The sequence below is a fragment of the Zalophus californianus genome, chromosome 7 (genome assembly GCF_009762305.2).
Source record: "Zalophus californianus isolate mZalCal1 chromosome 7, mZalCal1.pri.v2, whole genome shotgun sequence".
NCBI lineage: Eukaryota > Metazoa > Chordata > Mammalia > Carnivora > Otariidae > Zalophus > Zalophus californianus.
Genome location: NC_045601.1, coordinates 75,644,231 through 75,671,231, shown reverse-complemented (window position 1 = coordinate 75,671,231; position 27,001 = coordinate 75,644,231). Strand labels below are relative to the sequence as shown.

The 27,001-nt window shown below is 38.5% G+C and overlaps 2 pseudogenes; one reads left to right on the top strand and one right to left on the bottom strand.

Moving 5' to 3' along the window:
• The window catches only part of LOC113927907, a 32,646-nt pseudogene extending 8,154 nt beyond the window's left edge, over window positions 1-24,492 (bottom strand).
• A 356-nt stretch (window positions 24,493-24,848) lies between these two features.
• The window catches only part of LOC113927906, a 57,001-nt pseudogene continuing 54,848 nt past the window's right edge, over window positions 24,849-27,001 (top strand).

Below are 27,001 nucleotides of genomic sequence, written 5' to 3'. Positions count from 1 at the left end.
GGGAACAATAAGTGAGTTATAATTCTTAGACCTGCATAATTACTCTGCTTGGGAACTGGTTTTTTATGATCTCTTTTTACTCTCTTGTCCCTTACCTTTTTAAGGCTTCCTGCAAAACAGAACCAGCTTTTATTCACATTCTGACTGAAAGTATCTATCAGGTCAGACTTAGCAGAATGGAAGTATTTTCCCACCAACTGGTACTTTACTCAGTTCTTTCCCATGGTTTATGGGACTCTTCAGTAGGCCTGATCACTCCAGAACTCTATTTCTTGCAGACATGAGCTTATGTTCAGTCCCCAGCGGATATAGTTTGGGTAATTCCTGCCGGCAACATTCTCTTCAAGTCTGTCACACGTCTTATTGGCCATCTGCAGAATAAACTTCTAGAGGAAAGCCACTGAAAATATCACAAGTGACAAATGGAATATTCTCCAAAGCTAAACGGAAAAATCATTAATCATACCTCCCTGTTGCCGAGTTATACTTGGTGGAAATCATGTAACATGTAAGGTCTACCTTGATAAATTCTACTTAACTAACCAGAGCACCTCCAGCAATGAACAGGGAAGGTAAAAGAGGAGCACTGACTCATTTCCCCCAGCTATGACATCTTTTGCCTTCAGATGTTACACAGTTGCTAGTTTCTTCCAGTCTTTAACATGGTTTGTCTTCTAGTCATTAAACAAGAAGGGAAGATGCCAGTTGAGATAAAAATCACTCTGCGCACAATGAGTACACACATTTTTGAGCAAACTACAACCAGACCTCTGATGCCTGAGAAATAGCCTGGGCTGACTTGAGTCACAAGAGAACTAATCAGTTTTCAGTTGTCTAGCTAAGCTCATGTTTGTCTAGTTGTTTGCTTATTCCCTGCCCAAACAGTAACATCAAAGTAACAAGAAGATGCCAGAAACTAGCACTAAAAAAAGACACTGTCTTTAATTTGTTCATTTATTCCACAAATATTATGGGGTCCCTATCTTTTGCCAGATATTGTTCTAGGCCCTGGGGATACAACAATGAGCAAGAGACCCTTCCCCACAAAAGAAGCCCTCCTCACATATTATATGAAATGTCTTATGATTCATAATGTGAAAATTATAGTAATGACAGTGAAATGGGTGAAATAATAGACAGTACAATAAATAAGTTTTAATGGGAGAGAGAATACGGCCAGAAAAACATTCTCGTCAAGCTCTGAAATAAAGCTTTCTCCTAAATTTCAAGTAAAATTAAAAAAAAATCTCAAGTATACCAACCTATGTTTTTATTTTTATTGTAAAGATTGTACTCAGAAGAAAATGGAAATGACTTCCGAACACATGAGAATAGATGAACGTGGGTGCAGATCTATGGTCTATAACCACCTGTAGGTTTCCCCAAGCCTTCACGAGGAGCACCTGTTGAACTTTCTCAACTCCATTCAGTAAACCAACCAAAAATAGAGAACTGGAGGTTCTTTCCTTCATGCCATCCACAAAATCAGCTCAGAGTCCCTAAGACTAGGCAGAAATCCTTTTTTTTTTTTAACTTATTTTCCTATAGTAAGTCTAAATCCCTCTCCCTTGGGACCAAATATCTTTTTATAATATTTATTGTATAAGCATCCATGTAAACTATGATTTTTTAGGGCTTTTGAATTAATTAAATTGAAGTAAAATTTAAAAATTCAATTCCTCAATTACACTATCTACATTTCAAGTGCTCAATATCCACCTATAGCAAGTGACTACCATAGATATCGAACATTTCCACCATCACAGAAAGTTCTATTCTAGCATTGTTGCAGGGATTAGAGCTCCCTTTAATTTGCCTGTTTAGAGAGAGAAATTGGAATTGTCTACTTAAGTTGCATTTATTAGGGTCAGTTTGATGGTTAGAACCAAGACAACATCTGGGGTAGTCTTTGGGGGATTTGCAGTGCCAATAGAAGGAAGGGGTTGAGTGAATCCTAATGAGTCTTTAACTCATGGTATTTTGCTACCAATATTACCTCTCAAATGTAATACCACACAGGTGGACACCATAAGAGAACATCTGACTGAGTCCACCTGGGACTCTTCTCTTGTCCCTTAGGGGCTTAGATAGAGAGGTATGCATAGGGCCACAGAGGTGTGGTAGCAACAAAAGTCATAGCTTTCCTAAATTCAAAAAAAATGGACCACTACCCACAACCTGAGTCACCCCATGCTACATGCCTCTCAACATCTGCTGTGGGAAGATTTATAAGGAAGGTTGGTAAATTTACTGAACACAAATACTGCTGAATGGAGAATAAAGCCATTTGAAGCTTAATTAAGCCAAAGGAGGATTGAAATATATTAATAAAGAAGCTAATGAAGGGTGCGTTTGGATCCTAACCAAACTACAACAGAAAATTCACAACAGCAGCATACTTACCTCAAAACTAAACGGTTGAACATAATCAATACTGTTGAACTGAATTAAATTTGCAACATCTTAATCTAAGATTCTAAAATACAAAGGTGGCATCTTTGTGAACTGCCTGGATTTTCTTAGATAAGTGTGAAGCCAATAATGATTCAATGACTTGTTCTACCTTCTTGGCCTTAAGTCCTATATCACTGTTGTTTGCTCCCCCAAGAATAAGCAATAATCTTACTCTTAAAGTCATTTTCCTTTCTACTTAATCTAGTGTGTTTCTTCACACATAAATATGATAACTCCTTAGTAGCTATTTTTCTATTTGGTATTACTAAAATACACCCAATAGTCTTGCAAATCATGGTATTAAGGACCTAATCATACCCTATAGAAAGCCATGACTCCAAGGGACCTTGAGGATAATCTACTATTTCTGATCTCTAGTCCATTCATTTTTCAACCATGCCATGTTACAGAAAGTTTGCAACAACAATAATAACTATCATTTATTGACACTTACTCTGCTCCAGGCACTTTACCAAGGACTTTATTTGTATTATCTTTTAAATCTTTTCCACAACTCTTCAGTTAGTGCTTTAATTAACCCCATTTGGAAGGGAGGAAACTAAAACTTAGAGGAGTAAGCAACTTGTCCAAAGTCACATACCTGGTAAGTACCTGGGCCAAGATTCAAAGCCAAGTTATCCCCCGGAGCGCTCAGCCACCAAACCACACCGTGCCAGGAAAGCCAGCTCTAGCAAGATGGAGAGAAACGTACATATGTCTAATAAGAGTAAAATACCATTTTTATCATTAATGAAAATACTCTTGGAGGAAAGAACAGAACCAACACACAGAGGCTGTTTGCCACAGGCATTCTTTACATTTCAGAGTAAGTTGAATGATGTTGTAGAACAAATACAGATGGCAATGATATGAATTTTAATTCATAATAGTTGCATATTTTATTCTATCTTCATCAAAACCAGAAGGCAATATTGACCTCAAATGTAGGTGATAGGAATATACCTCTAACTTGCTTTCCTATCTAGGAAAAACTATTGTTTTATTTTTTTTTCTTTGCTTAAACAAAAAGCAGTTCTGAGGGGAAAATGTCACATAAAACATACCAACAAATCTCAGAAAATCAACGCAAAATAAATAGGGTAAAGGTTTTTCTTTTTTTTGAGACTTATTCCTGAGAATTTTCACTTATGTAATTTTCAGTTTGAACAAGTTGCACAGAATGACCCATCTGGTAAATAGTCCTCAAAAAATTCTCATACAATTAAGTATATTTTGTTTTTTGATTATGTGAGATATATTTATATATGTATAGATATACATATATATATATAATTATGTAGCACATAATTCCTACTCATCATATCTGAATCAAAAAGTAAACAAAAGATACATTTACCCATAAGAATTCAGTGGTGGGCAGGGAATTGAAATTGTTTATTGAACATGTACACTTGTCATTGATTCTTTTTTTTTTAGATTTTATTTATTTGAGAGAGAGTGTGTGTGAGCGTGAGCTGGGAGGGGCAGAGAGGAGGGAGAGGGGCAGAGGAAGAGGGAGAAAGATTCTGAAGCAGACTCCCCACTGAGCGTGGAGCTGGATGAGGGGCTTGATCCAATGACCCTGAGATCATGACCTGAGCCAAAACCAAGAGTGGGAGGCTCAACGGACTGAGCCACCTAGGCACTCCTGTCATTGATTCTTATTCTGTTAGGACCAGGGACATCTAACAAATTTAAACAGAAACCCATTCTGACTTCTTAACAGATGATTTGACATATGATATTATTTTCTTTTTATAAACTTTTCAATTTGTGTTAGTAACACACACATAGCTAAAAGTTCAAATAGCCTCAAAATCCTTGTAATGACAAAAAATAATCTTAGGTCCCATGCCCTCCTTACTGCTCAACTCAGCTTCCCAGGGTCAGCTACTTATAACTCTTTTATTTGCTTCTTCTGGCAGTTATTTCCAAACTGCCAAATAATATGCTATCAGGCTGCTCCTTGATCTATCCATTTTAGACATCGTGTCTTAACTTCTTTATTGCGTCAGATGAGGGTATGATACTTACACACAGATGCACACGTCTCCTACTACTATCCTCCCCAATTAATCATATCGTAGCTTTTAAATTAAATTGATAATATATACATTTTTTACTGGAAGGCTAAGAAGTGTACTTTGATTACATTTACTTTCTTATACAGCTTCTTTTCCTAGGTCTCTGTTGTTTTCCTCTCTTGCCATATTTGCCCATTTTTATGTGTTCAGATTTTCAAGGGAGGCATTGTAACAGGGTGCCTTCCATCCCCGTTTTTTGTTGCCAGAGCCCCTTTTCCTCTTGTTCTAAATTGGACTGGATATGCTGTTGACCGGATACACAGTTGTCTTCTTGGGACTTCATTTTTTTGGATTTACTTTTTCCTCTATGCTATTTTTTTCTTTTTCTAAGTTCATGTCCTTGTTTTCTTGGACATGTCTTCCATTAACTTCCTAAGAAAGAGTATGTGGGAGGTTGAGTTTTGAGTCCTTGCATGACTGTGATAAAAAAAGAATTCTTCATGAGTGGCTGAGTATAGAATTGTAAGATGAAAACAGTTTCTTTCTCAAAAGCTTGAGCATCTAGTAATGCTGCAGGGAAGTCCACTGCCATTTTGATTTTCACTTCTTTCAAAGGGATCTTTCTCTCTAGAGATATTTGGATCATCTCTTCATACTAGAACTTATGAAATTTATAATTATGTTCCTTGGTGTGGGTGTCTGCCCATTTGGAGAGCTGAAAAATCAGTGGGATTTTAAACCTTTAAATCTGGCCACCTGTGTTGTCCTTGACTCTGGGAAATTTTTGTCTATTTATTCTTTGATTATTTCTTCCTCTCTGGACCTCCTAGATTGATATTTGAACTTTTAGCTTTTCTTTCTCATTCTGTATCTTTTTTGCTTTGTTCTACATTATGGGAGATTTCCTAGACATTATCTCTCAAGCTATCTATTGAATTTAGTATTTTGCCAATCTCATTTCTAATTCTCAAGAACTCCTTCTTGTTGCCAATTGTTCCTTTTCTTTGTGTGCTGATTTAGTTTTATGGATTCAATATCTTCTCATGTATCTCAAAAGATGCTAATTAGAGTGTTTTCTTTCCCTTTCTTTCTCTTTTTAAACTTCTTTTGTGTTCTATGAACTGGCTTCATTTTCTCTGGGATCTTTTTGTTTCTGTCTTTCCCCACCTTGTTTGCTTGTTTTCTCTGCTGTTCACATTGGAGGCTTTTTCCAAATGTCTGAGTTTTAGTTGATCCCTCATATTTAAGAATGAGTCACTAAAAACTGATTTGGCTTGTTGACAGTTAGGCATTGCTTGGGTGGATCAGACAGAGAGCCATCCCTCTCATTATAGGATGCTATCATGTTCTGCCTCTAGAACCATTTAGCTCCTCCAAATTAAAGACATTTAGTCTTCTGCTTGGGAATTTAATTCCCACTTACAGATGATCTCTGTTTCATAAAGATTTGTCCAATTGTTCCAAATACATGCTTTTAATTGACCCCATTATTTCCAGTCCTAGGCCTTACTTCTACTCTCACTCCAGCTCTACTCTTGAGCCTCTCCCAAGTTCTAGGAGGAAACTCTCTTCCTTCCTAGTCCTTTTCTTCTACATTCAATAAGGTTTCAGCTTCCCCTGCCCTGTTTCACCAGCAACCATAACTCCTTCTCCCTTTGTTCTCCAGAAACCCACTGATATCCCTGGTTTATGAATGATGGTGACTCTACCATTCTTTTTATCACTGTAGCTTTCTAGAGACCTTTTCCCCTTACTGGCATTTAAATCAAGTTTCTAGAAAGAGAGGACACAATTGTGTGTGGTCAGCACACCATCTTTAATGGTCAATCAGTGTAACGTTTACTGATTATTATACTATTGTACTATTTATTGTACAATTACTGTAATAATAGTTACTATTGTGCTATTATTGTGCATAATTATTGTACTATTATTTTTATACTATTTATTTTTTTCATACTATTTTAAAAAGCCAGTCTATTTTTAAAATTTTATCCCATATTTTAGCTAAAAGATTTCTCTTACATGGCTAGATTTTGGAAATATCCTGGGCTTTAAAGTCAAACAGACCAATATTGGAATCCTGGTTTCGCTACTTCTTAGTCATATAACATTGAAAAATTCATTTAATCACTTTAAGCTTCAGCCTTATAATAAGTATAACAGTATTTATCTTGATGATCTCTTATGAGAATTAAATGAAATAAGGCATATAAAACACAAAGAATAGTGTCTGACACATAGTAGGAACTCACTGTCCTTGCTATGTTTATGTATGAGCTGCCTGCTACTATGAACGGATTACCTGAACTCAAATCCCAAACAATCAGACTCCTTGGCTTGGATATCACCTTTTTCGGGAAGACTCCCTTACTTAAGATTGGGACAGAGGTGGCTTCTTTGAGTTCTTGCAGCACTCTGTTTATTACCTATTGTAGCACCTGCCACACTGTAGTGGAGTTGCTTATTTAATTGTCTGTCTTCCCCACTAGACCATAAACCCCATGAGAATGGGGATGTGGTCTGTGTTGTTCACCTGTATTTGCAATGCATAGCACTATGCTTGCCTAGAATGGGTGCTCTTATAGTTGTTGAATGAGTGAATAATACCATTCCACTTTAAAAAAAAACTGGTTATATTCAAAGATTTAAAAAAATATAAAATGCATTCTATGCTTGAATTTTCCTCTGTAAGGATACAAGATGACTTTTCTTATGGTATTATTTAGAAAGATAGTGGAACAATCATTAAACAAGCAATATGCACAAACTTAGAGGAACACAAATATTGTATAACAAACCAGGACTCTATGAAAATCACATCCAGTTGAAACAATCAAGCCCTTCTTTCCCTCCTCCCCACACTGCCCTCCCCACTATGAAGGAACATTGAAGTTTTATAGTTAAAGGAAATTCAAAAACTCATTCAAAAGTTGGTATTGGTTTTGATTTTGTTACTGCTTCAAAGTCAAGCTTCTACTTAATTGCTCTGAAATCTAAATAATTCCTCAGCTAAAATAAAAAATAGAAAAGAAAAAAACAAAACCACACTCTCTGGATGGTTTTAATTTGGTAGCAGTGCTAGAGGCTATAAATAGACCCAACAAATGTGTTTCCATTTCTCCTTCTGGAATGCTTCCTTCCTTAACCCCACCACTTGGATAGAGCAGCCATCACCAACTAAAGAGATACAGCCTTAGCAAAAGTGATCTATTAGGAATGTAACCTGTTGTTTAATTTACTTATTGGATTGTCCTGGACACTTCCTTCTGTTCCAGGAGTAATTAGGAGAAATGGTGTCCCTTTGCTTTTCCTGTCTTTGAGGAAGGATGGAAGACTCTAGGATTCTGAGTAAACTCCTAAACTATGCAGAAGATGTAAAATCTTAGTTGATCAATCTATTTCAACCTATTAGTGATTACAGAGCTGCTGAATGTGGTGATGGTGAGACTGAAAATCCATCTTTATATATTCTGCCACTGTATTTAGTAGAATTATTGAGATGGGGACTCTGTTGTTGATGCCATTCTTATTATCTTTGTTATTTTAAACTGAAAGTAATCTTAGTGATCATCATTCTGAACATTTCATTTTACAGTTGAAGAAACTGAGGACCCAAAAGTTTAAGACTTATCTAAAGTCAGTTTCAAATCTATACAATAATAGGAAACAACATAAATCTCACCAGACAGAAACCTGACTTCCTATAAACAGATAAAATGTAACCGTATTTGGGAATATTATATTTGAATATATGTGACTCAAGTATCCCAAACTTAATGCATTAGTTTAGACCACAGTTAAAATATTTGTGATCAAATAGTTTATATATTCTGATGGGAATTATCTGCATACAGAAATTCTTGCCTAGGTTTGCAGTATAAGATGTATTTTTCAGACAGACAGAATATCAAGAATAGTTAGAGCCAAACAATTCTTTTTGAGAGGAGGTTTCTACTCTTATGTCTCTAATGCTTTAAGATACAGAGGCAGTAGTAGTACACAGAACAAGTCCACTTATGGATTGATAAGGGAGGAGAGGGTGTGATGTGAATTATGTTTTTCTTGAAAGTTGCATAATTCACAGCCTATAGAGATATTTTGGACAGACAATGGCCTAGAGACTTGTCAGGTGATCAAAGCACAGTTTATAATATATTCACTGATAGAGACATCATTGAGCTAAAAGATGGTTTTGGATTAATCTTAGATTTCCTTAGTTCACTAGATTCATTTCTATGTTACCAGTATAGTGAGCCTGAATATCATCTACCTGTGTGATTGGTACCTTTCTTGAATTTTTAATCAAGGGCCTGCCCATGATAACAATTTTTATATAATCACAGGTTTTAGGAAAATAGTAATTCTTATTGAACCTAATGAGTCTCTTCATAAGAAGCATAAACATCGTGCGTAAGGGCATTAGTTTGTGAATAGCTATTACAGAATACTATCCCAAAGGTGGCAGAAAATCAATCACTTCATAAGTACAACAATTTGTACAGTGATTAGGCTACTGAGATGGACCTAAAAGCGTTCATTTTTCAGTGGGATTGATGAGCTAATGCTGAGCAAGAAAGTTGCCTACTGGGTAGAATGTTATCTTAGAGGCGATTTTTTTGGTTTTTAAGGAAGCTGAACCTAGTTAGAATCCTCTTGAAATTTTCACTTTTGAATGTTCATAAATAATTTCTACATCCACATTGTTTGTTTTTTTTAAATGAATGTGCAGGAATATTTAATCTTGCCCTAGATAAATTAAAATTTATAAATGATATTCAGCTCTGGCATTCTTCATTCCTAACTATATATTCTGAATGAATTATTTCAGTGATACTATATGATACTATTGGTTGCAAATAACAAAACCCAATAAAAATGGTCCCTGACTTATGATGGTTCCATTTGTGATTTTTTGATCTTACAATGGTGTGACAGCGATGCACACTTAGTAGAAACTGCATTTCAATTTTGAATTTTGATCTTTTCCTGAGATAGTGATATATGGTATGTTCTTTTCTCATGGTGCTGGATAGTCAGTGAGCCCCTGTTCTCAGTCAGCCACATGATCAAAGGGTAACCTTTCTGTACTCATACAACCATTCTGTTTTTCACTTTTTTTAAGACTTATTTATTTGAGAGAGACAGAGAACAAGAGCATGGGGAGCAGCAGAGGAAAAGAATCTCAAGCAAACTCCCCACTGAGCGCAGAGCTTGACACAGAGCTTGATTTCATGACCCTGAGATCATGACCTGATCCAAAATCAAGAGTCAGATGTTTAACCAATGGAGAGACCCAGGTGTCCTTGTTTTTCACTTTCAGTAGAGTATTCAATAAATAACATGAGATATTTAACACTTTATCATAGAGTAGTCTTTGTGTTAGATGACTGTGCCCAACTATAGACTAATGTAAGTGTTCTGAGCACGTTTAAGGAAAGCTAAGCTAAACTATAATGCTATGATGCTATGATGCTATGATGTTTGGTTGGTCAGGTGTATTAAATGCACTTTCAACATACAATATTTTCAATTTAACATGAGTTTTTCTGGATGCAACCTCATCATAAGTCAAGGAAGATCTGTAACAGAGGCTTAAATAATTACAGAATTTTATTGATGTAGGAATGGAAAAGTGCAGAGGTAGGGTGAACTTTAGGCATAGTCCAGCCAAACTCTGGGCCTGTTTTTTGCAGTTTGCTCAGATCTGCCCAGCTCCATATTGACGTCATCTTTAGGATGGCTTCCTCCATGGTTTTAATACGGTTTCTTGCACCAGTGTCTCTCATGCTTCCTCATTCATATCAACTGTGGGTGGTGGGGTAAGGGAGCAGGGAAACTGCAGAAGTAAGAATCTTCTCTCCACAAACTATCAAGTAAGATTCCTGACCTTTCAGTTAATTGGACCATCCTTTATGAATCACACTGACGAAAGATACACATTTTCTGATTGGATAAGGTTATCAGAGTCCATCTTTGCAGGGGAGGGTGGGTGAAGATATCAATTACATTTAAATTCATCATAGCCACAAAATGGGAAAGGTAAGAATGGGTATTGTTAAGACAACCTCAATTTTCTTTACATTGAGCAAGTAGAGAATGAATTAATTGTATGTACTTTTCATTCTAAAACCCAAGAATTGTAAGGATGGGATTATCATATAATATGATGGTTCTCAACATTTATTCTGTTCTATAGCATTCTGCTATACTTCACTGAAAGGAGATATTATCATTCATCCTACATGCCTAGGTAGGTTTATTACAAAATTCTCTTTCTTTTTGCTCCAGCTCTCTTTTTTCACTACAGAGAGAATGAAGTAATGAGAGAAAAACTAGACTCTGTTCCATTTTATTATCATTTATGATTTCATTGGGTCCAAGTCAACTGACTAGAATATAACAGTGAGCCATGACATATAGCTAAGAACCTAGATTTTAGATAGAATAGCACCTATCAGTTATATGTGGTATGAATATATGCTTTATTAGACATAGACCATACCAAAAAAGAAATATGAAATTCTGTTAAAAAAAAAAAAGGCTTTGCTAGTGTATTAGTCAGGGTTCTCTAAAGAAACAGAACCAATAGAATATACATATCTAGAAAGAGATTTATTGTAAATTGCTCACACAACTTTGGAAGTTGAGAAATCCTATGATCTACCATCTGTAAGCTAGAGACCCAGGAAAGCCAGTGGTGCAGACTCAGTCTGAATCTGAAGACCTAATATTCAGGAATGGTGAGGACAAGAGAAGAGCGATGTCTCAGCCCAGTCAGGTAGAGCTATTTCAACCTTCCTCTGCCTTTTTCCTCTATTGAGGCCCTCAACGGATTGAATGATGCCCACCTATAATGGAAAGGGCCATCTGCTTTACTCAGCCCAATTCAAATGATCATCTCTCCTAGAAACACTCTCATAAACACACCCGAAAATAATATTTAACTAGATATTTGGGCATCCCTTGACCAGTCAAGTAGACACAAAATTAACCATCACAGCTATGCATAATGTAGCACAGTGAAAAGAGCACAAGATTTGAACCAGCATTCTCCATCAAGAAACATGGGCAAGGACTGGGCAAGTCACTTCACTTCTCTGAGATTTAGAGGCATAAAAATGTGTAACCTACCTACTGTGTAAGAAGTTGTTGAAAACTTAAAAGAGATAATTTATATGAATAAGTTTTATAAACTGTGAAGTGACATACAAATTTCAGTATTAATTGGAAGTTAAAATATTACTAGAGATTGAAAATTCCTCTATTGAATGTAAGCTCCTGAGGACAGGGTACTGTTTTTTGATACACATTCCTTCACTGTGCTTGTCTACCAGTAACTCTTTATTGAATAAAAAAAAAAAAATGACGTGAAAATAAGGACAATAAGGTTAATGATGGTAATTAGAAAAAATATTTGTGGTATTGGATAAAATGAGTTAACTTGAAGGAAAAAATAGATGATATTAGGTAAAAACAAGGAAAATACAAGGAAAACATGCGTTCTTAAATTGAAGCTAATAATCTGTCATCAATATATTTGGAGTACCCCATGATCTACCATGCCAGTGGGCTATCCACAGTTTCACTAAGAGCTGGCAGATAAGATTGTTAAAAGATTTTGTCTTTTTGGGGCGCCTGGGTGGCTCAGTTGTTAAGCGGCCGCCTTCAGCTCAGGTCATGATCCCAGGGTCCTGGGATTGAGTCCCACATCAGGCTCCCTACTCAGCGGGAAGCCTGCTTCTCCCTCTCCCACGCCCACTGCTTGTGTTCCTGCTCTCGCTGTCTCTGTCTCTGTCAAATAAATAAAATCTTAAAAAAAAAAGAAAAGATTTTGTCTTTTTGGAAAATCATGTCTAACTTTTAAAGGATATCCAAGGGAAATTGGATAAGCCCTAAAGCTGAATTTGCTGGAAGTCATCTATACCAGTTAGCAATGTATATTTCTACATTCTGGATGTGGCTATGAGATCTATAGAATTGATGAAGTCCTTGTAAATCTTCAAGAAAGAAATAAAAAGCTTTGCTACCTCAAGAATGCTCTGTAGTCCTAATAAAAATCAATGACACTCTTCACAGGAAACACGGAGTTTTAGGCACATGTGTTTTCACTCTAAAACTTCTTTCTATAGCCAAATGCAATTAGTTGTCACATGTCCCCAATTTATTGCCATTTACCAACACTAAAAATTTTGCTGGGATGTGCACAGAACGTACAACTAGATACAATTCCTGCTGTGTTGGGGGCAGGGTGAGTTCCCCCATAAAACAGTCAGTGAAGCATCTTCTGCAAACAGCAATAGGCAACCCACAAATTCCAGCTACAAATCTTGCAAACTGTGCCATTGGGAAACAGCACTTTAACTGATGGTCTGGTATTTCCAAAAGATAATGTCACCATGACATTTTCAGTCTTTTAATATCCTTTTATTGAGTCCCTTTCGTATCATCATAGAGCTGAAGCCACTTGAGCTAGAAGAGATGAAATGCATTTTTGTTGTTTGCCATGCTGTGGTTTGCCTAGCCAGCTGGGCTATCACAACATAATCTCCCAAATTCTTAGCGGGAGGCATCTTGCCCTCCCCACCACTAGAACAACGATGCCACTTGTTCTGAAATAAGAAAATATTCCTTCTGCCATGGCTGTTTTCAGTAAAGAAATGTCTACTATTGGAAGTCTCCCTGGGTTGAGCAGCCATGTTCTTTCTATGTCACCCTAGAAGTAACAGAGGTCAGCAATGCTCTTCAAGTCTACAGACTCAGATGGGTATTCTTGGCCAAGACTGTTCGTGTGTGCATGCCTGTGTGTACACACTCCCGCGTGCATTCATGTCTATCTGGCAAGTTTGGGTACAAAATGCATATACAATGTGTAAAGTAATCTAACTAGTTTATCATACAGGAGACTATGTTGAAAACTGAAAGTCATCTGTGTTCAGGAAGGAATACCATCAAAAGAGAGATGTTTTAATTGCTCTTTTTCACCACTCTGCTCAAGAATGTTTGGGTCAACCAGGAAATCAAAGAAGAACTTAAACAATTCATGGAAACCAATGAGAACAAAAACACATCGGTCCAAAACCTATGGGATACTGCAGAGGTGGTCCTAAGGGGGAAATGCATAGCCATCTAAGCCTCACTCAAAAAAATAGAAAAATCCCGAATCCACCAACTAACTCTACACCTTAAAGAACTAGAGAAAAAGCAACAAATGCTGCCTAAGCCATGCATTAGAAGAGAAATAATTAAGATCAGAGCAGAGATCAATGAATTAGAAACCAAACACACAGTAGATCAGATCAACGAAACTAGAAGCTGATTCTCTGAAAGAATTAGTAAGATCGCTAAACCACTGGCCAGACTTACCCAAAAGAAAACAGAAAGGACCCAAATTACTAAAATTATGAGTGAAAGGGGAGAGATCACGACTAACACCAAGGAACTAGAAACAATTATTAGAAATTATTATCAACAACTATATGCCAATAAATTAGGCAACCTGGAAGAAAGGGATGCCTTCCTGGAAACCTATAAACTGCCAAGACTGAAACAGGAAGAAACCGAAAACCTGAATAGGCCAATAACCAGTAACAACATTGAAGCAGTGATCAAAAGCCTCCCCAAAAACAAGAGTCCAGAGCCTGACTCCGTGGGGAATTCTACCAAACATTCAAAGAAGAAATAATACCTATTCTCCTGAAGCTGTTTCAAAAAATAGAAACGGAAGGAAAGTTTCCAGACTCATTCTATGAGGCCAGCATTACGTTAATCCCCAAACCAGGCAAAGACCCCATCAAAAAGGAGAAGACTCCACCCCCAAATTACTAGAACTCATACAGCAATTCAGTGATGTGGCAGGATACAAAATCAATGCACAGACATCAGTTGCTTCCTTATACACTAACAATGCATCTGTAGAAAGAGAAATTAGAGGAACGATTCCATTTACAATAGCACCAAAAACCATAAGATACCTCGGAATACACCTAACCGAAGAGGTAAAGGATCTATACTCTAGGAACTACAGAACACTCATGACAGAAATTGAAGAAGACAGAAAAAGATGGAAAAACATTCCATGCTCATGGATCGGAAGAATAAACATTGCTAAAATGTCTATGCTACCCAGAGCAATCTATACCTCCAACGCCATCCCGATCAAAATTCCAATGACAGTTTTCAAAGTGCTGGGACAAACAATCCTAAAACTTGTATGGAATCAGAAAAGACCCCGAATCGCCAAGGAAATGTTGAAAAAGAAAAACAAAGCTGGGGGCAACACGTTGCCTGATTTCAAGCTCTATTACAATGCAGTGGTCACCAAGACAGCATGGTACTGGCACAAAAACAGACATATAGACCAATGGAACAGAATGGAGAGCCCAGATATGGACCCTCAACTCTATGGTCCAATAATCTTCGACAAAGTAGGAAAAATATGCAACGGAAAAAAGACAGTCTCTTCAATAAATGGTGCTGGGAAAACTGGACAGCCACATGCAGAGGAATGAAACTCGACTACTCTCTAAGACCATACACAAAGATAAACTCAAAATGGATGAAAGACCTCAGTGTGAAACAGGAATCCATCAAAATCCTAGAGGAGAACACAGGCAGTAACCTCTTTGACATCAGCCACAGCAACTTCTTTCAAGATACATCTCCAAAGGCTAGTGAAACAAAAGCAGAAATGAACTTGTGGGACTTTGTCAAGTTAAAAAGCTTCTGCACAGCAAAGGAAACAGTCAACAAAACAAAGAGGCAACCCACAGAATGGGACAAGATAATTGCAAATGACACTACAGATAAAGGGCTGGTATCCAAGATCTATAAAGAACTTCTCAAACTCAGCACCCAGAAAACAAATAATCAAGTCAAAAAATGGGCAGAAGACATGAACAGACACTTCTCCAAAGAAGACATACAAATGGCTAACAGACACATGAGAAAATGTTCATCATCATTAGCCATCAGGGAAATTCAAATCAAAACCACACTGAGATGCCACCTTACACCAGTGAGAATGGCAAAAATTGACAAGGCAAGAAACAACAAATGTTGGAGAGGTTGTGGAGAAAGGGGCACCCTCTTACACTGTTGGTGGGAATGCAAGTTGGTACAGCCACTTTGGAAAACAGTGTGGAGGTGCCTCAGAAAATTAAAAATAGAGCTACCCTATGACCCAGCAGTTGCACTCCTGGGTATTCACCCCAAAGACACAGATGTAGTGAAAAGAAGGGCCATATGCACCCCAACGTTCATAGAAGCAACGTCCGCGATAGCCAAACCATGGAAAGAGCCAAGATGCCCTTCAACAGATGAATGGATAAAGAAGATGTGGTCCATATATACAGTGGACTATTACTCAGCCATCAGAAAGGATGAATACCCAACTTTTACATCAACATGGATGGGACTGGAGGAGATGATGCTAAGTGAAATAAGTCAAGCAGAGAAAGTCAATTATCATATGGTTTCCCTTATCTGTGGAACATAAGGAATAGCTTGGAGGACATTAGGAGAAGGAAGGGAAAAATGAAGGGGGGGAATCGGAGGGAGAGATGAACCACGAGAGACTATGGACTCTGAGAAACAAACTGAGGATTTTAGAGGGGAGGGGGGTGGGGGGATGGGTTAGCCCGGTGATGGGTATTAAGGAGGGCACGTACTGCACGGAGCACTGGGTGTTATATGAAAACAATGAATCGTGGATCACTACGTGGGAAACTAATGATGTATTGTATGGTGACTAACATAATATAACAAAGTAAAATTTAAAAAATTAAAAAAAAATGGAATGACAATTGGAAAAGGACCCTCCATGTCTACTACGCAAGGAACTGGATATGAGAAATAAGTTTCAGAAGATTGGTTAAGTGAGTATAACAAATACAATGGAAGAATGATTCTCAGAGACTATGCTTGGAATCTTGATCTAGAAGTTGAAGCTCTTTTGAATGTTAAAAAAAAAATAGATAAAAACAGACTCTGCCTACCCAACTACCAGAGTGGCATGCATTACAAAATGTGTATTTATGCCATTTAATGTGCTGATGAGACATTCTGCCCAGTACCCCCTGAACTCTGTGCCACTCAGCACTTACTTGTGCCACTTATCTGAACAGTCTAACATTAAGTAGCGATTACTCACAGTAGAAAGAACTAAATTCCTATGTAACACAGAGAGTCTCTTGGCTATGTCTTTATTAAAAAAAATAAATACAAGTCCAAAATTTATAGCAGACATTGCAAAAATGGCACTGGGGCTGCTAATACGTACTTGGGGGTAAATGGAACCACCTTCCCAGCCTCTCTAGACAAGCAGACCTCTGTGAGAGTGAATTGGTTGGGAAGCACAGGACTCCCATTTATCCTGTCTGAAAATTAGGATTAGTGGACTTTCCACTGACTCTCCTGATGACAGCTTCTAATTTCCCCCGTGAATCTGTCTGTCTCGAATGGCTCATGTGCTATTTATCTTCATCTGCATTTGTACTACATTTCTGAATTCATGAATTACAATTACTTTATTCGAGTGGGAAGGGATTCTATGGAGAGTTAAATTCATAAAACCAACCTGAGGCCTCTTTTTTTCCTCAAAAATGTACACTTTTTAAATTCAAAGAACTTTTTCCTTACTTTACCAGGGCTGGGGGCAACCAACTACAAGTTGGTACATTCTGTTATTTAATTATTTGGCTTCCTAATTTCTTCTGAAGCATATTTTAATGTATGGGGTAAAATTAAACGGCGTGAGTTTACTTTATTCCATACTTGCTTGTCTTAAGTATTTGAAATGTAAATATTTTCACACAAGAGCATTGTAGGGTTAATACAAGTGGAAGTCTTTATCTCATTTTATTTATTTTTTTAAAAGATTTTATTTATTTATTTGACAGAGAGAGAGAGACAGTGAGAGAGGGAACACAAGCAGGGGGAGTGGGAGAGGGAGAAGCAGGCTTCCTGCTGAGCCGGGAGCCCGATGCAGGGCTCCATCCCAGGACCCTGGGATCATGACCTGAGCCGAAGGCAGACACTTAATGACTGAGCCACCCAGGCGTCCTTTTTTTATCTCATTTTAATAAGCACTTATGGAATTCCCTACTATCTGCCGGGCACTGGAGGTATAAAAATAAGGACACTTTCTGGTACCTCAAAATCTTTACAATCCAGAGACAGAAAAGCACACCAGTATAGAACTGTGTCATCTGTACTGTGAGACCAGGAGGCAGCTACAACAGTAAGCCTCACAGTACAAGAGGGCGGAGAAAGGTCCCTAGCACAGTCCTCGAGTGTTGCCTTCGTCTGGGTTGCTGTAACAAAATACCACAAACAGGTGGCTTATAAACAACAGAAATTTGTTTATCACAGTCTGGAACCTGAGAAGTCCAGGATCAAAGCACTGGCCAACTTAGGGGCTACTGAGAGCCTGCTTCCTGGTTCCTAGACAGTGGTCTTCTCACTATGTCCTCACATGGTGGAAGGGGCAAGGCAGCTCTCTGGGCTCCGTTTTACAAGGCACCGGTCCCATTCCTGTGGGCTCATTCTCCTGAATGACCTAATCACCTGCCAAAGTCCTCACCTCCTAATAACATTACCTTAGCGGTTAGTATTTCAACATACAGATTTTTGGGGGACCCAGACATTTGATCTATACAAACATTATCTGGGAAGCAAACCCAGGGATGGCCACACCCGAGTAGAGCATTTACATTCATTTCTTGTGACTGCCATAACAAAGTACACAAACTAGATGACTTAAAATCACAGAAATTTACTTTCTCAGATTTCTGGAAGTTAGAAATCCAAAACCAAGGTGTTGGCATTCTCTCCCTGAAGGCTCTAGAAAGGAATCCTACTTTGCCTCATCTCACCTGTAGTGACTACTGGCAATCCTTGGTCTTCCTTGGCTTATAGCTACATCACTGCTTCTGTTGTCACATACCCTTTATTGTCACATAGCTTTCTTCCCTGTGTGTGTCTTTGTCTCCAAATCTCCATCTGCTCGTAAAGACACCATTCATTTGGTTTAGGGCCCACCCTAATCCAGTATAACTTCATCTTAATTTGATTGCATCTGCAAATACCTTATTTCCAAATAACACAGTCACAGTCACCTGGGGTTAGGACGTCAACATATCTCTTGGGAGGATAGAAGTCAATCCACAACAGTACTGTAGAGAGAGTAGGAGTTAGCGAGGTAAAGAAGAGGTGATGTGTCTATGTGCAAAGGCACAGGGGTGAGAGGGAGTTTGGATCTGTAATGAGCTGAAACAGGTGGGGCTTGTCTTGTGAGCACCCAGTATGCCCCATCTGTTACACATCTGCTAGGTCACGCCACCACCTAACCATTTTCTCTTTCTCCTTAACGGCAATCATGTTTTTTTTGTCCTTAGCACTTTCCCTTTAGGGACTTTGTAGGCTATTGGTTATTGGCTGAATAGGTTACTGACTGATTAACCTGATTCTTTTGTGATAGGATCTTAAAATGGATACTAGTGGATTAATGTATTTACCCCTGTGAGGTGATGCCAATATCTTTTAATAGTACTTTCTAAAGCTAAAAGAGGGATTATGATTAAATAACAGAGGAGAAGACATTTTGCTAAAGAATTGCCATTGTGTTTCTTCAATCATTTCCTCTGCCAATCATTCCTCCCACCCCAATACTCCTTAAAGAATCTTCCCCCATTGCCCTCACTAAATGGGCAGCCAGCCCAATGGGTGCCTGGGCCCAGATAGCCAATTAGAGTCTCTCTTACAAGAATTTCGATTTGGGACTCAGGGGCTCTAGTGAGTCTGTGACAGCCTTAGAACAGGAAATGATGCAAAGCTAAGGCCCGTAGCCATGTTTGGCCTGTGAATCTCAAAACATGGGAAGCCAATCTGCAGAGAGTAAAACTAAGTATAAACATTGAAAGTAGCAAAGATGAGAGATCATAGGGTCCTAGAGATACAGAGATCTTTTCCAGAGGTGGTTCCATTCTTTTGTGAGACCAGACTGTGCTTCTTGCCCTTAAGTCTTTAAATACACACACACACACACACACACACATCTTTTTCCTAAGCTCACTGGAGTGAATTTCGGTCTCTTATAACCAAACAATCACTGTCTGGACAATCCTTAACCTCCTTAACTACCTATGTCTGGAACTGGCTCTGAGTGGGCCCCCTAAATCCTGAAATCTTTAGCCATGCCGCAGTTCTGTCCCTCCTCTTATGGAATGTAGACCCTCCTCGGCTGCTGCCTAGGAGGCTGTTTTGTTCATACCACATCCCTTCTCCATCATTGTGCAAAAATGTTAACTCACTTGGGAGAACAGAAGCAAGACCTTTGCAGATAGATAAAGGTCTCACTAATATAACATACTAGTCTTAATGTTATATATTAGTATTATAAGTATCATGTGTATACTTCTATTTCTTCCAGAAAACAACCCTTTTTATTGCTAAAAAAAAATGACTTCAAGGGCCTACACCAATGACTTCAGAGTGAATTATTATCTTACTTTATACCTTCCTTAAATGAAGCCTGCAAGATTAATTGCATCCTTGAATGTTACTATATTGAAGTATATTTACTTTGCTTTGGTCTTCTAGAAATATGGTATGAGTCATGTCCTACAAACTTAAACCTAAAAGAAACATGTGAAGTGGCAAATACACAGCATCTAACAGATAAGTAATTTATAAAGAGATTTGCACATAGTTATCAGGGCTTTTCACCTGAGACAAGAACATTCTGATGATGTAAAGAACAAAATTGAGTCCTCTCTGACAGAGCTGCCTATCTTCTGTCTTAGAACTGCAGTAGGGTGGTAAAAGTAAATTATGGTTAAAATCTATCTGACAAAACTACATTTTGTGCTGAAGAATCAGTGTGATTAAACTGTCATCCTGTGGAGAAGAGTTCAGGTCCAAGAAATCTCTTAATTTGCAGCATATTGTCCACTCCCAGATTCTTTTTCCCTTCTTGAACATTCTGTCGATTCACAACCCCAAAAGTCCAGTCTGCTTCACTATAGTCTGTTCCTTGAGGAAGTCAGCGGAGGTTAGGCTGCATGCAATTGGACAACTCTTTTACGTGCCCCCTTTCTCACCCTTAGTTCCTCTGGCTAGTCCTTAAATAGTTGGATCTGTTCCCAGTCCCTGGAGGGTTGGGATAGGAGACAGCAGAAGAAGACATGTCCATTGACCTCAGTGGTTTTCCTTCCCTCCCAACCTGTAAGCCACTAGAGGAATTAAGATAGATAGTTTTGGAGATCTAGAACTTCCTTAGAAAGCATCTGAGTGGCTCCACAACGTGTGATTGAACTGGGACCTTAGTGTCATGTCTATTCTAGTGATACTCTTTACTCTGACTCAGTCTACCCCCATCCTATGCCCAGTATACAAACAAAAGTAGAACGGGAATAAGTGATATTATTATCTCTCGCATTCCTTCCCATCTTTATCCCCAAGAATTAGCACATAGTGGCATTCAGTTGTGTTTATTAGATTTGTGAATGATTTTTCCATAGACTCATGATTGCATTCATCCTCTTTTTCTCTGACTATTCTTAAATATGGCTGCCTTTCAGACTCCTCTGGCAGCATTCTGAACCTGGTCATTCCTGCATGTCTTCCAGCTCTATCTAGACTTAGTCCTCAACTACTCCTGCTCCTTCAGTTTAGTTAAGGAGTCCCTGGTGTAGCTTGTGGCGCCACTGAATCCCATCCAAGTGAAAAGAGATTCCTATAGCTGATTTCTCAAGAGGCTTTGGTTTACAACCAGTTTAGTTCAGAGATAGTTTCTTAAACTTTGGTTTAAGATAAAATTAGATCAGCTTTCAGGCTCAGGAATGGAAAAATAAGCAGATGGTTATTCTATTCAATTCTTTTTCATGCTATTCTTCCATTCTGAGTAGACTGAGGTAGTAATCAAGAGCAAAGGTAGAGCAAAATTGTGGAATTTTGGAAATTCCATTTCCAAAAATGGAAAAGCATGGAAAAAAAAAAACCCTAATCTTTCTAAGTTCTTTTTTGAAAAGTGTACATCTTTGGGAAAACTGTAATAAGAGTTACCATATTGAGGTCTTACCACATCCAGGTACTATGCTAAAGCCTTTACTACAATATTCTCCCCTGTAATCTGCACAAAGCTTGATAAATTAGGCGCCATTATCACTCCCCAGTTTTACAAATTTGAAAGCTTAGTTTCAGAGATTAAATAATTTACTCAAAGCCTGTCCAGCTATTTCATATAATTCCATGAGTATATTACCACTGGTGTAGGTAAGTGGCTACACTGTCCTATTCAGGGGATGCCATTCATATAGACTATAATGTGATTATGTTCCCGGAGGTGAACAAGGTAGCTCCCTGTCCACAGCAATAAGGAGTAGAATCAGAGCTTGAACCCTAGGTCAGCTTGACTTCAAAACCCAGGCTCATCACCACTGAGCTATACTGAGATAAACATTTGGGTTTTAGAAATATGATCTATCATTTTATTGAGCAATTAGAGGGACAAATGGGGATGTATTATATTACAGTTGCAGGTGTTAGCGATTTTTTGTAACACTTAATAAAGGACCCTAGGTCTTTTGGAGCAGAGCCATTTCAGGCTTAATGACAATCAGTGGTGGAAACATCTATTTGACCAAATTGGAGGCCAGAGGAGGTCAATAAATACAACTAAAAAGGATTCTTAAGTGAATTTGGGCTTATAGTTGTTTGGGATATATATGGGTGACACCTTTCTCCACCGTGGGAAGATAATAACAATCGTATTCTATATCCATCAAGCATTTTACAGACTCTTTTTTTTAAAGCAATCTCCAAGCCCAACGTGAGGCTTGATTGAACTCATAACCCTAATATCAAGAGTTGCATGCTCTACTGACCGAGCCCACCGGGTGCCCCTATCCATTAAGCATTTTAAAAAGCCAATGTTTATAATGGAAAATCAGAAGGAATCTAAATGTCAAACAAGAAAATTACTTAATAAGCTATGATATGTCTACTCAATGGAATTGTATATTATCACTGTGTAAAAGATATATGTATGAAAAAAACAGTGGAAGGGAATACACACACAAAAATGATAACAATTGTTGTATAAGGGTAGTGGCATTATTGTATATGGTTCATTTTGCCATTGTTTTTACTTTCTATTGGTTCTGTATTTACATTTTTTAAAAATTTAAAATTTACATTTAAAAAAAGCAAAAATAATTTTAAGGTATATTTTGCATATGAGAGAAATATAATTGAACTTTAAACATTTGCTTACCAGCCCAATTTTCCTCCAAAAACAAGAAAAAATATCAAGTCAGAATTGTCCATTACCTAGAGTCATCCCACACTCTTGCAATTTAAACAATCTAGTCAGCATAATGGCCCGTTCTTCTAAAGATCACTGTCCTTATAAGCACACTGTACACCATAAATTATTGTAATTTGTGAAATGGAGTACAACTGTGAGACTGTGCATGCCTTCTGAGCATCCATTAGGGAAAATATTGATAATTACTCTGTACACAATTTGTAATTTGATTTATGAAATTGGTACTTCAGTGAATTTTTGTTTTTTAAACCCCCATTTTGCAAATACTGTATTCTGGAGTCACAGCCCATCATGTTCCAAAAGGTACTGAATTGCCAAGAAGCACACCTCATCACAAAGTTGACCATTTTTAAGAAGCAATTGAAAGACAAAAGAAAATTCTGTCTTACTCTATGATGATCGGCATCAGTGCTGGACACTTGTGGTTTTCAATTAGGGATTTTTCCTCAAAACCTGAATCATGAAAGTAGTGAGCCCAGGGCAAAATGAATCAGTCTTAGCCTTCCAAGTAATGATATATCAACTCTCCTTTCTATTCCTTTTTGGTGGCTTTCCACGCAAGTAAGTGTTACTGGTAAATAGCAAGAACCTCCAGAAGGCAACCTTTGTCTTCTCTTGGCCTCAGGGTCACAGGTAGAGGTGGGAGAGAGTAGAAAGTAAGAACGTTACAACAAGAGGTACAACTGTGGTTGAAATATCAACATCATTTTTAGCACTTGCTCTTGTTGCCGCCTCCACTGGAGCTGTCCTCAACTTGGATGGAGTGCATGTGCAGGCAGATGTAGGACCTAGAGTCAGTGGCCTGGCTTTAAAGCCAGGATTCCTTGCTTTCCAAGCATGTGGCCTCAGGTATGCTACTCAACTCCTCATCTCTGTAACAGAGCTGTTGCTTTAAAGGAATAGAAGTGTGAAAGTATTTTGTAAAGCACTGACTGTCCTTTCCCCGCTTGCACACTATTCTAGTACATAATGGCCTGTCTCAGTCTACTGTGCCTTTTTAAGCAGTTTCCTCAGATTTTCCGTCTTGCTTTCATTCTCTCTGGCACTCACACTTCTGGCTTTGGGTCCTTCTGGTTCTGGCATCCAATCATAGTCCCTTTGGTCCAGAGTTCACTTCCAACTTGGCTATTAGCTGTGTACACATCCCTGACTTAGGTGTCTACCTTGGCCCCAATAAACTTCTCTTCCAGGCTCTGGCCTGGCTCGGGGATCCTTCTCCCCTTTTGCAGCCATTCTCATCCCACCAAGGGACATGTGGAGGGCACCAATCACCAAGGAAGGTAGGGAATTCAAGAAGAGCAGGTTTATAAGGAGAGAGGGCTGAAAAATATTCCAATATGGTTAGACCATGTTGAATTGGAAATGCCTCCAGGCCCCCCAAATAGAGATATTTAGAAAGCTGTTGGAACTGGAAATACAGATTGGGAAGTCATAACCCTATGAGGGAGAGTATGTCAAATAAGAAGAAGGAGAAAAGAGGGCAAGAGAGATGGTCAAGTAAAGTAAGAACCAAAATATGCTCCTTGGATTGACTCTGCTAGGTCACAAGTAAACTTAGCAAGCGCAATTTCCAAGAAGTAAGATAAATGTGGCTATATTACCGTGGGATCAATAAATTGGGGGGAGGAACATGTCTTTAGTCAATTGCCTGCAGCTATCTGTTGGTTTAATGCGCCAGCCGGTCATTGTGGCCGGGGCAGGAAAAGTGCACCGTGTTCTTTACAGAAAATGGAAAGGTGGTGGTGGCAGGACTTAGGATATTTGGAAAAGCTCACCTCAAGATTTAAAGGAAATTCATGATACCTGCATTATTCATATCAAATTCTAAACCATAGCAAACCTTTTGCATACACGGTGATTTTTTTTTTTTTTTTTGACATATTTGCAAGACTCAAAGAATTCAAATCAAGAAAAACTTTCTGGAACTTTTAACTCTGGCCTTATCAGAAAATAGGAAAATCCTAAATTCTTCATGGTTTTTCTGAAAGCATGATGGTGTATGTGAATGTGTATAGGTATATAGGGGATGGTATAGGTGGGCGATGGAGACGTGGAGAGGGTAAGTATAAGCACTTGCCAGCTCTTTTGAGTTCAGTAGGGATGCTAATTATGTGTCATTTCCAAAGGAGGAGGAAATGTATTGTATTCCTCAAGGAGAGGAGAACATGGAACAGAATCTGTGATATTATCTGAAAATACCTCTACCCGAGTTAGAGGGTTAGATGAGTGTAACTCTTGTCTCTGGGTAACCCGTTAGTGACAAGGAGGACCCTTGGCTGCCTTTCCATTAGGAACTGGTCAAAGAAGCAACTATGTTAGGACTGTGAGCCATTGTGTCCGAAATAAACTCAGACAGCCAGTTCTGTCTTCTATAGCTTGATGCAGTTTCCTATAGTCATCTCTCTTGGAAATCACCAAAATAGTGACACTGATTTATAATCTGTAACAGTTCAGGAGATCCACTTCCCACAGTCGGAGTTTCTTCCTCATTGAACAGAGAGAACTGAGGAGGTAAAAGGCAGAAGCTGTATTCATTATTTAAAAAAAAAAAATTCTAAGGGCAAAATCAGTGATTCATTCTTTCTGGGACTCTGGGTATTCAATATTGCAATGTTATATTTAGGGGTTCAGTGAGAATAATCACTAAAGTATTTCCTGTGAGGGAAGTATAGCAAAGAAGTTTCCAGTTTTTTACAAAGTCCTGCCCAAGAAGTTTCATTAAACAAATACGCTTATTTACAAGGGACCAAAATAAATTCCTAAATAAGTTGTCTAGTGGAGGCATCGTTAATCTCTGTCCTGGCTCAGAGGCTCTGGAGTTGCGCCATCTAAACTCTTTTGTTGTTGTGTGGGGGTGCCCTGAGATGTTGAGAGGGAGACTGCCCTCTCAGAGTATGGTCTTGTGAAGTCTAGGGACACGGACACGTGTCAGTCCTGGTTTGCAGCCTCTGTAGCAGTGCTAGTGATGACACAGCATTGAAAGGGACGAGGTCCCTGGGCATAGATTGCCCATGCCTGCGAGGCCATGCTTGCGGGAATGAAGTGGTGCCAAGGATGATGACTCCCTCCCTCCCCATTTGTGAGCCCCTCAGGGTTTCCTTTATGGCTTCATATACCTTACCTGGGGTGCAGGAGCCCAAGAAGCCTCCTACCTAGAAAGTTCTCACAGTCTCTCCTCTAGGGCATTGCTGCTTTTCACTTCTCCCCTCCTCCCACCCTACCCAGGTAAGAGGAAATATTTTCTTGCCTGGAAGAAAACTTCTACTTCCTGCCTGCTTTTAAAAAAACATTTTGTCTATAGATACAAATCCCTTTTCTTTTAAGTCTTCTGGAAAAACAAACCCAGAGCCATAATCAAAGCCAGTTCCCCTTTTCACACAGGGCAAAGACAACTTAAACTTGAAACCCTTCAAGAGCAGTAAAAAAAAGAAAGGAAAAACAAAACAGCTAATTGCCATGTTAAAGCAACTTGTTTATATCCTGCCAATGTAGCAAAAATCTAATTTCTGTGTTTTGTCAGGGTTGAAGTTGATGGAAGACCCAAATTAACAGGTTATTTAAGAAAAAAAAAAGACACATTACTGAAAAACGTGCTTAGACTGATTGGTCTTATGCAAGCAAACATGCGAAGTATGGATTCAATATTTTCCCTTTACAACTCACAGGGAGGCATTATTCTGGCTTTCTTGAGTGTGAATTTGAGTTAAAAGTCTCTATTTGACTCACCTCTGTGGTCTTTTTACATCAATATGTTAAAAGGTCAGGGGCGCCTGGGTGGCTCAGTCGTTAAGCATCTGCCTTCAGCTCAGGTCTTGATCGTGGGGTCCTGGGATTGAGCCCCACATCGGGCTCCCTGCGCTGCAGGAAGCCGGCTTCTCCCTCTCCCACTCCCCCTGCTTGTGTTCCCTCTCTCGCTGTGTCTCTCTCTGTCAAATAAATAAATAAAATCTTTAAAAAAAAAAGATGTTAAAAGGTCAGATTTGGAGTTACTAAGCCTTGGTACACCTCTTTCATTTGCTGAGTCCAAAGGTTTGGGCAGGAAGGATCAAATACTATTTAGACTAAACATAAAATGTGAGCGCTTGATGGAAGAGACCTCATTCTGGTGTCTCACCTGCTTTAATATTGATTCAATAGCAAAATTCATCTTTAATATTTAGAAAGTCAACATCTGATTTTGATAGTAGGATCTGGA